Source organism: Theobroma cacao, chromosome 5, assembly GCF_053813885.1.
Source record: "Theobroma cacao isolate CCN51 chromosome 5, ASM5381388v1, whole genome shotgun sequence".
NCBI classification, from domain to species: domain Eukaryota; kingdom Viridiplantae; phylum Streptophyta; class Magnoliopsida; order Malvales; family Malvaceae; genus Theobroma; species Theobroma cacao.
In genome coordinates, this window is record NC_142643.1 from 10965377 (window position 1) to 10979110 (window position 13734).

Below are 13734 nucleotides of genomic sequence, written 5' to 3' on the forward strand. Positions count from 1 at the left end.
ACTCGAATCAAGGAGTAGTGACCGACACACAAGTCTAGCAAGCAGGGCCTACAAGACTTGAGCAAGCCTAGAAAACATTCATATTAATAAGATAATACAATAGTTATATTCATAATATAACTTAAGTTCAAGTACAATAAAAAGGTACCCATCTTGGTACTTAGTTCATACACAATGTTTTTAACAATATTTGTAAGGTCGCACTTTGGCAATCAAAACGGGTTCGTACCCTGCAAACCTTTGACAAAGTTTAAAAGGCAACATTGTACCTACATACATCAAAGGCTAAACTTGAAGCAAAAGACCCAAAATTATACTTAGCAGAGTGGACCCATCAGACAGAAGACCTACCAAATGCCAAAATTGGTCTGTCAAATGATGACCTTAGCCATATACTATCCAGTGGCCTATTTATCTGTACAAGGTACAAACAAATGGTAAGTCATATAATACTCAGAGAGAAGTGAAGATAAGTGAAATATGCTAATGCCGATAAACATATACATGTATATATATATATATATATATATATATATATATATTGCATTAACAATGCAACAAAGTATTCTAGCAAACATCTCTAACATTAGGGGCAGATCATTCATCCCTAAATTATTTTACAAATCCCACAATACACACATATAATACTATGTCTCCATAAATCGTGCATATCAAATTAGGCTTAATCTAGATGCCATTCCTAAATAATCTCTATAGTTACCAAAGTATCATATCAAAATCAAATTCATCTTTGCTTATCGAGGCTATATCATGTCACTTATAGTCTAAATCACAATCATAAAGTGGTCCTCCTTGAACATAACCAAATCACATCGATAGGCAACCAATGGAGTTAAATCATGCTCAGGGCAAGAGTCGCTAGCGTAGAATTAAATTATGTACGGTGCCAAGATAATCAACGAAGGGTCAAATCACACACAACACTAAAGCAATTAGTAGAAGATCAAAGTCATCAGCCAAAGTATTCTTAAACGATAGCATTAAAGCACTATAAACGAAACTCACAAGCGAGAATTATACCACTATCCCTATTTACCACCATCCATGCAGGCATAGAACATAGTCATAGGAAACAAGACTCCATTTAACCTCAAATCAAATCAACATCTAGAATTCTCAATCATCAGACAAATTACAAATCCATAAATGAGGCTATCATGCCTTAGGTATCACATATTCCACATTTAATATCAAAGATTACTCTTGTGAGCTTCAAGCATTTTCTAGCTCACTATCATCTCTAAGTGCTTTTATTTCTCTAAGGCATCAAATACTCATAATCCTTCGAGAGGTTAGTTGTCTTGAGTAAATTACTCGTAGACATTCTTCGTGTTTTCACTAAGACACACACATTCAAATCACAAATGTGTGTGTGTGCATGTGTGTGTGTGTGTATGTAGTTCGCTTGCCTATGCATATTCATCTAGGCATAAATACATCATTTTAGCACCATGGTAGTGTATTTAACAATGCATCATGCATCACATGTATTTATTCACATAAAAACCCACTCACAGTGATGAACGAAGGCACTCCCACAGCCAAGCTCAACGTTCAAGCCTCCAATGGCTTTCCAACTCACCAACATATTAGTGGTTGTATTTTCCCTTTGAACAAATCAAAGCAATAATTATTTCTTAGCTTTCAAAAGTTCTTAGCTTTTCAAACTAGACTTTATCCTAATTACACATAGTTATAAAACCTAGATTCCAAATCTTAACTTCAAAAGCTTAAATTCTCACCCTCAATGTTGGATTACCTAAATCTCAACTTCAACTTCTAGCAAACTCAAGAGAAAAATACCTCAAGCTAGAGCAAAGAGATGTCTAAATTGTTAATTGATTAAATCGAAAATCAATTGGTAAAAACACTAAATCTTACATCTAGAGTGATTTCCCAAGCTTTAATCCACTGCAATCGAGCTCCAAATCCAACTCGGGGTCTTGGGTTATAAAGGGTGGAGAATGGGGAGAGTTTCTCTTTTATTTTCAAATGGGAAAATAACCTAAATCTCTTGTTTATTTTTTCATTTTCGAGCTTATCTATTGATAGCTGGGAGACATATATCGATAGATCCCACTAAAATTTTTAGGCGTTAACCTTTATTTATAGATAGATTGTTGCATCTATCGATAAATTGTGTATTAGATCTTTTTGCATTTTCCCCATTTAGCTATCTATCGATAAATTCCGCAGATCTATTGATAGATGTTTCTCAGCTCCTTTTATGTTCGTTCCGTGTAGTCATCTATCAATAGTTTTCATCTTACATGCTTCATTTGGTTCCCAAGTGGATATCTATTGACAGTCAAGGTGAATTTATCGATAAATATTAATCCAAATTACCTTTAAATTACCTTTAGATTTCCACTTCTTTAAGTCCCCAAACTCTCTTCTTTAAGCACCTAATTCATTTCCATTCAAACAAAGCATTTTAAATTATTCATATAACTCAAATTCTCACACTCATACTGCAATATGCGATTAAATCTCAATCTAATCATCAAACTTTAGAATTCATCAAATATTTCCATAAAATGTGCCTAAGTGTCATAGTGTAAACTTCCATACGCTTGGCATACTTAACATATCATTAAAATCTTCAAATGCACACTAAATTCAAAACCATTCTCTATACACATAAGAATACTCCCGAATCTGTCAATAGAAGTACTAAAAATTTAATTTAAGTCCTCAGTTAACTTAACTTATGCCACAGTTCATATCAAAGTCAAAGGTGTTATAAACTGCCTTTTCTTTAGTTAAGCTTTCAAGAATTGATCTTTTTGCCCTCACTCAACCTGCAAGACAGAATTTCAATATTTCTTTAAAGATACCCATGCCTTGATGGGCCCTTAAAGGTTAGTAGTAATATATGATCCTTTTGGTAGCCAAAGCAATTTGGTTTTAAGAAGATTGCTTCCCTTATGATAACAATCATAAGAGAAGTGACCTCTTTTTCCACATGCATAGCAGTGACATGAACATGCACAATTTTTCTTTCTCAAAATAGCTTTTCTCTTTGATTTTTCTTTTCTAATAAAATTCAGCTTTAAGGTTTTATTTGTTAAAGCTTTGAGAGTAACATTTTCATCCAATGCCTTTTTCAAGGCTTCATTTTTAATTTTTAGTTCCAATTCTAAGAGTTCAAAATCTATCTTTGAATGCTCAAGTTCAATTTGAAACATATTCCTTTAATAAAAAAAAAGTTGAAATCATGCTTAATTTTCTCCAATTCATCATTTGATAAAAGGGCTTTCTTTCTCAAAACTTTGTATGTCAAAGCAAGTTTTTCAAATTCAGCATATAGACAATCATACTTATCTTGTACATTATCATACGAAATATTACATAAGTTAAATGTTACCTCAAGTTCTTCATCTTTGGCCATCAAACAGAAAATTGCTCTTTCTTCCATTTTTTTCTTTCTCATCTTTTAAACTAGAGCAATCACTATTTAACCAAGTTGTAGCCACCATTACTTGCTTTGGCTTTTTATTTTTCTTAAAAGAATCCTCCTTAAGCAATGGACATTTAAATCTGAAATGGCCTGGTTTCTTGCATTCAAAATAGATCACTTTTTCTTTTTTATTAGAATCAATCTTGTTTCTATTCTTCCATGAAAGAACTTGATCTCTTCTAAAGTTCTTTCTTCCAGACCTTTTATCTCTTTGTTCCATAAGCTCTTTGAACTTTCTAATTATCATGGTCAATTCTTCATCTTCATTAAAAGTGATAGCATTGGGATCCTTGACTTCTCGGATGGCGGTGACCTTATGTTTCCAACTCTTTGGTAGGCTTCAAAGAAGTCTTTTTACTAGTTCATGTTCAAGAATAGGTTTGCGAAGTTGATTAAGCTTTTTTGTAATATTAATGAGCCTATCAAACATGGTGGTAATATCTTCAACCGATTCCATTTTGAACATATCATAATTATAGGTGAGAAAAGCAATTTAGAATTCCTTAACTTAAGAAGTCCCTTCATGAATGATTTTAAGTTTTTTTCAAATTTCTTTAGTTGTAGTACAACCTAAAATTTTGTTGAACTCAACAAGGGTTAAGGCATAATGAAGAGTGTTAATGGTTTTGAAATTTATTTAGACTTTTCTCATTTCTACCTTAATCCACTGTTCTCTAGCATTGGGTATTCTCTCACCCAAAATAAGGTTCACACTAGTAGAAACATACGGACTTTGGGTGATCACATCTCATATATCATTATTTACAGCTTTAATGTAAATGGATATTTTAGTGCTTTAATCTGGATAATTGATCCATCAAATAAAAAAGGCCTATTTGTGGATTGTCATTTAAAAACACAAGACTTTTGCAAAGCCATTAGATCTTCTCTAAGAATGTTAAACCTTTAAAGTTAAGGGTTAGACTCTGATACCACTTGTTGATCCCAAAAGGGGTGCTATGTCACGACCCAGAACTCCCCATCGAGCCCGTGACAACCGCCGCGAAGCCTCGACAAACATTCTTCACCCCGAATGTCGATCGAAACCTCGCAAGGCTCTCGTATCAGCTTTCGCACTTCCCCGGTGAGCAATAGTTATCAAATAATCAAAATACGAAGGATTACAAATCATTTCCAAATCATAACATAATATTTTTTTTTTTTGCTTATAGGGGCATTTTTGTCATTTTTATTGAAAATCTCGAAACTTGCTAAAAATGTAGTAGGTAAGCCGAAAATATATATTTAATGATTTAAAAAAAAAATTAAGTATCTAAAACGTTCATTTGAAGTGAAAATTTGACCATTTGAATATAATAAAAATATTCAATAAAATAAACTATTTTCTTGTAAAATAATTTTCATAAAACTATCGATACATAATTCTTATAGCGTAAAAGATAATTATATACATATATACTATAAAACAAATAACCAAAGCATAAAATTTCTTTTACAGTGACACGTGGGCCCACATCTATCCAAAATGCATCGGAAGCTGGAAACCTACAGCTTTTACCGATTCGAGTCCAAATGAAAGTCCTTGTCAAAATCAGCTAACTATGGAATTCCCTGAGCCTGAAATGTGAGGAAATGAGGGTGGTGAGATTATAAAATCTCAGTAAGTAAACAGATACCATCTAAACTATCTAAAGTCGAGTAAATGGAGACAATTAAAATAAATCATCATACTGTAATTTCATTACCATTCAACTCATTTCAACCAAATAAAATCAATCCATAAAAATCGAGTAATCAACTTGGCTTATGAATTTCTTAAAACTTTGGCTCGTGCCAAAACTCATACTCGGTGATACCTTGCGCAGGGCATCTAACCGAGTCCGCCAAGGCTGTTAAAATTTTGTGTACACTTAAAATATATTTTTGTTTGAAAAAAATACAGTCGCTCCTTGGCGTTGGCTGAGTTCCCCTTCACGTGGTGGTTTGGCGTGAAGTGAACCCTAAGCTATACCCCAGGAGATATCCTACGCGCCTCTCCGTTCGAGGTAATAATATAATGGAGTTTACCGTGCCCCTCTAATAGGCTGGTCCACGGAACCCCCTCTGCAGTAAATAATTAATATATAATCCACCAATCAATAAAATTCATTCTAGCATGTCATGGCAATTTATCGCAACCTAGCCTCTCAAGGCTGAATACACAGTATAAATAATTATAACACCAAAATCAGTTTAGCCATTCATGCTCATTTATTGTCATAAGCCATTCAATTCATAACCATAAATTTGCAACACAAACTAGCAGTCTCCAATTACTCTATTTTCAAAACCAATATTCGATTTTTCAGAAAATTTATAAAATCATTTTATAAAATCACAATTTCCCTTAAAACATAACAATTTACCATTTAAACCCATTTTTCATAAAATCACATAGTTGTATAAAACTACTCTAGATAATTAAGACGATAATAAGTTTACTCACAATGTCTAGAATGCAGACTTTCGAAGCACTCTGTCTACTGGTCCTCGGATGCAATTTCCTTGCCTTTATTGGAGGACTCACCACCTTGACACAGTACAAAATCGAGAATTTCACTAAGTTGGTACTAAATCAAAATTAAACTAATTTGGACTACCAATGCATGATATGGAATGCAAAAATGCACTGGTAACTATCTAAATCCGGTATTAGCCTAATTCGTCTTATCACCCGATTAAATTCCTAACGAGTTCGTTTAAACTCCAATTTAATTCTTTTCAGTTTCTATACCTCAATTGCACCCAAATTAACTTAATGTCCCTCAGTGTGATGCAAATTATCAGTCCCAATAGCAAATTACGAAAATACCCCTAGTGGGTAAAAATTCATATTTTTGCTCCGAAAATTCCCATTATTTTTCTAGGCTCATAATTCATTATTCCTTAACCAATTCTCCTAGAATAAAATCAAACTCATCCTCACTCACTACATGGTAAATTCAGCCATTAATGGTTGGGGGAGAAAATAAATTCTTTTCTTGTTGTTTTGTTTCTAAATACGCTAAACTAACTAAAAACACTAACATAAATTAAAATCAAATAAATCCAACAACTTTCTCTCTCCTAACCCATTTTTTCAGAATTGAATTCATCATAAAAACATGTAATTTAATCATGGAAAATAAAGAGAAATGCTTGGGAATAAGAAAACTCAAGCTTAATAGAAAAAATCTCACCTTTTTCACTTAATTTCCTTGAAAATTCACACTTTTTCTTTGATTTTCTCTCTCTAGGGTTTTGTTTTCTCCTTTCTCTCTCTTGTTTTTTGCTTGGCCGAATGTTGAAGAAGAAGAATGGGTGGGCTGATTTTTTTTTTATGCCTTTTTATTGTTTAATGAAATAATATTATTTTATTCATATTTTAAATATTTTATTAATTCATTTTTTTTTTAGCCATCCACTTGTCCTATTTTTTTCACCATGCATTCCCTTTGACTTATCCAAGTCTTAAGTGAAATTTCCAGATTTTTCCAAAGTTTTGGTGGAGCAAATTTTTCAAAATTACACTTTTGCCCCTGAACTTTTCAAAAATTACATTTTTACCCCAAAAATTGAAAATTTTCCATAATGCATAATTTTCACTCCTCATACTCATTTCACACTCCAAATAATTAAATTTGATCAAAATCCTTTCAAAAAATTAAATTTTCGATTCCGAATGGTAAAATTATCATTTTACCCTTTTACTCCAAATTATACCGAAATTAAAATTTTTCACTTCTAAACCTCAAATCTTACTCCAAGAAGTGAAATGGGGCCAAAAATCTTTTCTAAAAATTTCCATTTTGTCCCCAGGTGGCAAATGACCATTTTGCCCCTAGATAGCGAAAATTCCAGTTTGACTCCAAATTGATCCTCGAACTCCGAATCACCATATTAACCCATTCTGGGACATTAAAATTCTTAATTTCATTGTAAATTCTCTATTTGATCTAGTTCGAGGCTTAAATCAACTCTATTGTACCTCTAGGTACAATACCGACTTTTGTAAATTTTTCAAGACTCTCTTAGCATGTAAACATGCTATCCACCACATGTATGTCATCACAAATATTTCTGTAGAGCCGGGCTTGTCATCTTCTCCCCCACTTGGATCAACCATATGATCCTCCTTCTTGATTGACTTCGACATCCGGCTAAATATTAATATTTTAATATTATTTTATTAATAAAATATTATTTTATTCTAAAAATTTTATCTTGTCTCCTTAGTACCAAAAATACCTTATTATGCCTCACTTGACTTCCAAATCGCCTTTTATCTCACAAATTCTCCTCCGATAAAATTATTATTATTTTATTATTATTTTCTCACTTGCGAAACATTTTATCCTAAACTACTCCTTTCGTCTTTTATCACTTCTAAACATTTTAATTGACCTCAATTTGCATTCGATCAACTTTATTTATCACCATATCAAAGTATGGGGTATTTCATGCTAAATGGGGGTGAATAGCACTTAAAAAATATCTTGAAGTCAGCTTCAGAGCATTGAAAGTCTTAGGATAATTGAAAAGGAAAGTTTAAAACTTGTTGAAGTTAAAAGGCACCAAATAAAGATAAGGTAAAGAAAAGTGAATAAAACCCAAATATTTATAGTGGTTTGGTCCCCTTGACCTACATCCACTACCTTAATCTCCAAATTAAGAATTTTCAACCCAACTTCACTAAACCAGTGAAATTAACAACTTCCACTAAGCTTTTATAAGGTGAGCTTCTAACCCAAGTTCTAAACCCTTACAACAACCCTTAGAATGCCTTGCACACTCTAATCAATCAAGAAATGAATAAAATATGGAGTACAATTGATCACTTAGTTAATTTAAGATGTAGAAATTCAAGCTCAAACACTTTATAAAGGATAAAAGTGAAGAATAAGTGCATGAAAGAAAGCTTTTTCTCTTTTTGGCTCTCTTAAACTTTTTGGAACTTCTCTCATTCATTTTTGACCATTAGAGATGCCTTAAATACTTGAAAGATCATATTGAGCTGTTTGAGATAGATTTTGCCCATTGGTAAAAATATTGTTTTTACCTACAAATGATTACCTTGATGATGGGACTCGCTTGACAAGCTTGTGAAGGCAAGTTTTCCCGAACAATTCCATAGATGAGAGAGTATCCCTAGGTCCCACTAGTATGATGGGTGGATTTGGGAAGTTTTCTCAATAAAAGAATTTCATTTGACATTTTATTGAGATTTGTACCATGCATTTCATAATCGCATTACATGCACATTATAGAAATCAACCCATTAATGCACTTTAGGTCATGAATAAAATCAAAAATAAAAAAATCAAACAATAAATTATGATTAAAGGAAATAGGATAACAATCAAGAATTAAGGTTAAGTAAGGATAACACATGATTAATTGGTATTGTTCTTTGAATGGGCATTATGGGGGTGCTAAAACCTTCCCCACGCATAACTATACTCCCAAACTCAAATATTGCTTTGTAGACCAAAACTTATTTCATTAAAATGAATTTAAGTTAAGCTTAAGTAACATTGTAAAGAATAGACTAAAATAGGTGGCCAATCACATTACTACAAGAAAGATTGGCGGTGACTCCTTTTCACGTCGAGCGGTTGGGTTCTTGAACCCACACATTATGACAATACCTTAAGTGATGTTGCATAAAGAAAACTGTAAATTACATATTCTAGAGTCATCCAACTAAGAAAATTGCTTGTCCAAAGGTCTCTTCAATTTGATGTGCAGAGTTCATGCAGAACACTGTTGATGCAATCGTTGGTGTTAGTAACTCAAGCAACCAAACCATGATTAGGTTATTACATCTGGTCTAAGGAACAAACAACTCATTAGTTGACTTAGGCTCCTTAATCGTTATGTCCATAAAAACTTTATTTATTTTGAATGGACAATGCCAAAAAGAATGACTTACTCTAGGAGTGGTAATTCGTAGATGTCAATTTGTGATTGGTCAAAATACCCACCAATTTCTTGTACCTATGCGTTTTGTTCAATTTAGTCTCTGTACTCAAAATCATGAAGGCAATTTAGTCTCTTGATTTAAAAAATTGCTTCAATTTAGTCACTCCCCCTAACAGCATCCAATTTTGCCATTAAAGAAGATGATGTCAACACTGACACGGTGTTGATATGGCACATTTTAATGACATGGCATGCCAAGTGGCACCGACGTGATGACGTGGTAGTGCCACGTGGCACTAATATGATAATGTCGTAATGCTAATGTGGCACTGACATGTTGACGTGTCAGTGCCACATTGTAGATAAAAAAAAATTTCAAAAAAAAAATTGTGTCATGACATAGGGACTAAATTAAATAAAAATATATATGAAACAAAAATATATAGTGCATAAACTAAATTGAACAAAATTGAGATATTAAGGGACTAAATTGAAAAAACATTTCAAAAATACAAATATTTAAATAGATGATAGATATACTTATTAATAAGCCAAATATTTAAGTGTAAAAGATTTATGGTGTTAAAAAATATATAAAATATTTTTTTATTTGATTATTTGATTCTAAAATATATACATTAATTTTTTTTCAAAAATTAAGTTTGAATTCTCCTTCTATAGAAAAAATTTTGAAAAAAATTTGATACCTAAAGCCAAATGTCACGACCCGGAACTCCCATCGAGCCCGTGACAACCGCCGCGACGTCTCAATTTACATTCATTACCCGGAATGTCAACCGAGACCCCGCAAGGCTTTAATATCAGCTTCTCATTTCCCCTGTGGGTAACTGTTTCCAAATACCACATTTTAAAAGATTTTAAACTATTTCCAACTTAAACAAATGAAATATTAATTTCCGTCTCACAGGGGTATTTTTGTCATTTATCCCAAAAATCTAAAAAATCATCTAAAAATATAGTATGTAAGTGGAAAACACATATTTCATAATCAAAAATAATTTTGGATGTCTAAAACATTCGTTTAAAATGGAATTATGACTGTTATAATAAAATAAAAATATTAAATAAAATATTCAATTTTCACATAAAAAGATATTTTAAGAACACTGTATAAATAATTTTTATAGCGTAAAAGCAAAATAAATTCTACATACCGTAATACAGATAACCAAAGTATAGAATTTAATTTACAGTGACACGTGGGCCCACGAATGACCAAAAGTATAAAAAGAAATGAACCTATAGTCTTTGGATGTGGCAAGTTCAACTGTAATCCTCGCCGATATCAGTTATCTACAATCTATTCTGAGCCTGAAATGGGTGGAAATGAGGGTGGTGAGATTATAAAATCCCAGTGAGTAAACAAACATCACTCAAAATATCTAAAGTCGAGTAAAAGGAGACAATTAAAACATTTCATCAAACTGTAATTTATCATCTTTCAACTTATTTCAACCAAATGAAATCAATTTATTTAAAACAAGTAATCAGTATGGCTTATGAATTTCTTAAAAAGCTTGGCTCATGCCAAAAATTATTATCATACTCAGTTATTTGGGATACCTTGGCCGAGGGCTATCCCAACTGAGTCCGCCAAGGCTATTAGAAAGTCATGTTTTTATTTTGAAAACATAGTCATTCCTTGACGTTGGCCGAGTTCCCCTTCACGAGGTGGTTTGGCGTGAAGTGAACTCTAAAAGTTATACCTCAGGAGTTACCCTACTCGCCTCTCCAACCGAGGTAAAAATATAACAGGATTCCGTGCCCCTCTAATAGGCTAGTCCACAGAATCCAGCCCACTGCAGCAGGTCAAACCCACCATACAATAAAATTTTGACAGCATGACAGGGCTAATATATTACTACCCAGCTTGCAAGGGTAAAATAAAGCAATTCATACAATTCATAAAAAACATAGCCCAGCCAGTCATACCAATACAATAACATAAGCCATTAATTCAATTTTAAATTTACAACATATCAGTGGTCTCCAATTACTCTATTTGCAAAATCGTTATTTCGTTTCAAGACAATTTATAAAATATTTTCATTTAAACTCATTTTGTTTACAAAACATAAAAATTTACCATTTGAACTCATTTTCATAAAATTCACCAAAACCGAATAAAAACATACTTTAGATAATTAAAATGATGGTAAGGTTACTCACCGTGTCTAGAGTGGGGATTTTTGAAATACTCAGACTACTAGTCCTCGGGTGCAATTCCTTTGCCTTTTCGGAGGACTCACCACCTTGACACAGTAAAAAAATCGAGAAATTCACCACATTGGTAGTAAATTGAAATTAAACTAATTTAGACTACTAATGCTTGATATGGAATGCAAAAATGTCTAAATTTTTGCCTAAATGCGGTGTTAGCCTATTTCGGTCTTTTACCCGATAAATTGATATACGCGTCCGTTTAAACTCCAAATTAATTTTTTTCAGTTTCTACACCTCAATTGCACCCAAATTGACTTAATGTCCCTCAGTGTGGTGCAAATTATCAGTCCCGATAACAAATTACGAAAATACCCCTAGTGGGTAAAAATTTGTATTTTTGCTCCGAAAATATCCATTATTTTTCTAGGCTCATAATTCATCTTATTCATCATAATTCCTCAAATAACCATCAAGATCAGCAGCCAATATTCCCCTAGAAAATTCAGCATAATGGGTTTCAATGGGAGAAAATTATATTTCTAGCTTATTTTTGCTATATTTCAATATAACTTAACTAAAATCACTTAATTCAATTAAAATCAACCAAAAATCAAGCTCAAAACTCATCCATGGAGGTTTGGCCAGCATGGGTGTCCATACCCACTTTCTAATTTTGCATGGAAATGAGAAAAAAATGCATGGGTAGTGAAAATCACAAGGAAAATCAATGAAATTTACCTTTTTAATGCTTGATTTCTTGATTTCTCTTGATTTTCTCCAAATTTTTCAGGTAGGATTCTTGTTTTTTTTTTCCCCTTTTCTCCCCTGGTTTGGACAGCTGAAGAAGATGAGAATTCCGGAATTTTTACCTTTTTAAAGGCTAAAATAATATAATATTATTTTATTCATTTTTTTAATGTTTTATTAATTCCTTAAATTCTAGCCATCCATTTGTTTCCAAATTTTCACCATACACTTGTCCCAAATATCCATAGCTTTGGTAAAATTCTCAGACTTATCCAAAGTCTTGGTGGAGTAATTTTTGAAATTTACACTTTTACCCCCGTAAAAGTCAAAAATTACATTTTTGCCCCAAAAATTGAAAAATTACCCATAGACATATTTTTCATCCCTTATACTCATACCATTCTACAATTTGTCAAATTTGATCTAAATTCTCTCAAAATCTCAAATTTTGTCCGCGAGTGGCAAAATTACGATTTTGCCCCTACACTCTAGAAATCACTGGAATTAAACTTTTTCACTGCCAAACCCTCAAATTATACTCCAATACTCAAATCATACTCCAATAAGTCAAATGGGGCTAAAAAAATTCTTTTCTAAAAATTCCCATTGTGTCCTTGGGTGGCAAATGACCATTTTGCCCCTGGACAGTAAAAATTCTAGTTTGACTTCAAATTGATCCTCGAACTCCAAATCACCATATTAAACCATTCTGGGACTTTAATATTCTTAATTTCATTTTAAATTCTCTATTTGATCTAGTTCGAGACTTAAATTAACTTAATTGTACCATTTGGTACATTGTCGTCTTTTAACGATTTTTCTTTCAGGGCTTTCCAAGTATGCAAGCATATTGTCAATCATATGAATGACATGGAAAGTATTTTATAAGATCGGGCTTGACACCAAATGTAAACGAATAACTTAAAGCAAAAACAAAAGATGAATAACTTACATTTTGTTGGAATAAAGTAATATAAAAAGACTAAATAAATTCTTTTTTCTTCTATTTATAATAGTATAAAAATTTGAAATTTATTTAACTTAGTTTTTAACTTGAATTGATATCAAATTAGCAAAATAGATTTATTTAGTTACAACTTTCACAATTTACAAATACCCATTTTTTTGGAATTATTCAGCCCTTACGTATTTTACCTTTTATTTAAATTTACTCAAAGTTTTTTATAAAACGATTTTATTTAAGTTCAAATACCATCATAAAATTCTTCTAAATTTAAATTTAAATTATTAAGTTTGATCTACAAAAAATACGAAATAAAATGGTACAAGTATTTACAATTATATTTAACTCTATCAACGATAAATGCATTCTTTAATCAAGGAAATTTCAACCTAAAAAATATAACCTGAAATATTAAATAAAATAAAAACATAAAAAATAAATAAAAAATTAAAGGGTA

General features: G+C 32.0%; 1 long non-coding RNA gene across 1 annotated transcript; it reads right to left on the reverse strand.

Annotated features, from left to right (window-relative positions):
• Positions 1–4807: 4807 nt before the first annotated feature.
• Positions 4808–6777, reverse strand: LOC148762438 (uncharacterized). The gene is made up of 3 exons (XR_016026432.1): positions 6661–6777; positions 5928–6011; positions 4808–5059 (listed from the first exon to the last, which is right to left on the reverse strand). It is a non-coding gene; the product is annotated as an uncharacterized LOC148762438 (long non-coding RNA).
• Between the last annotated feature and the right edge of the window lie 6957 nt (positions 6778–13734).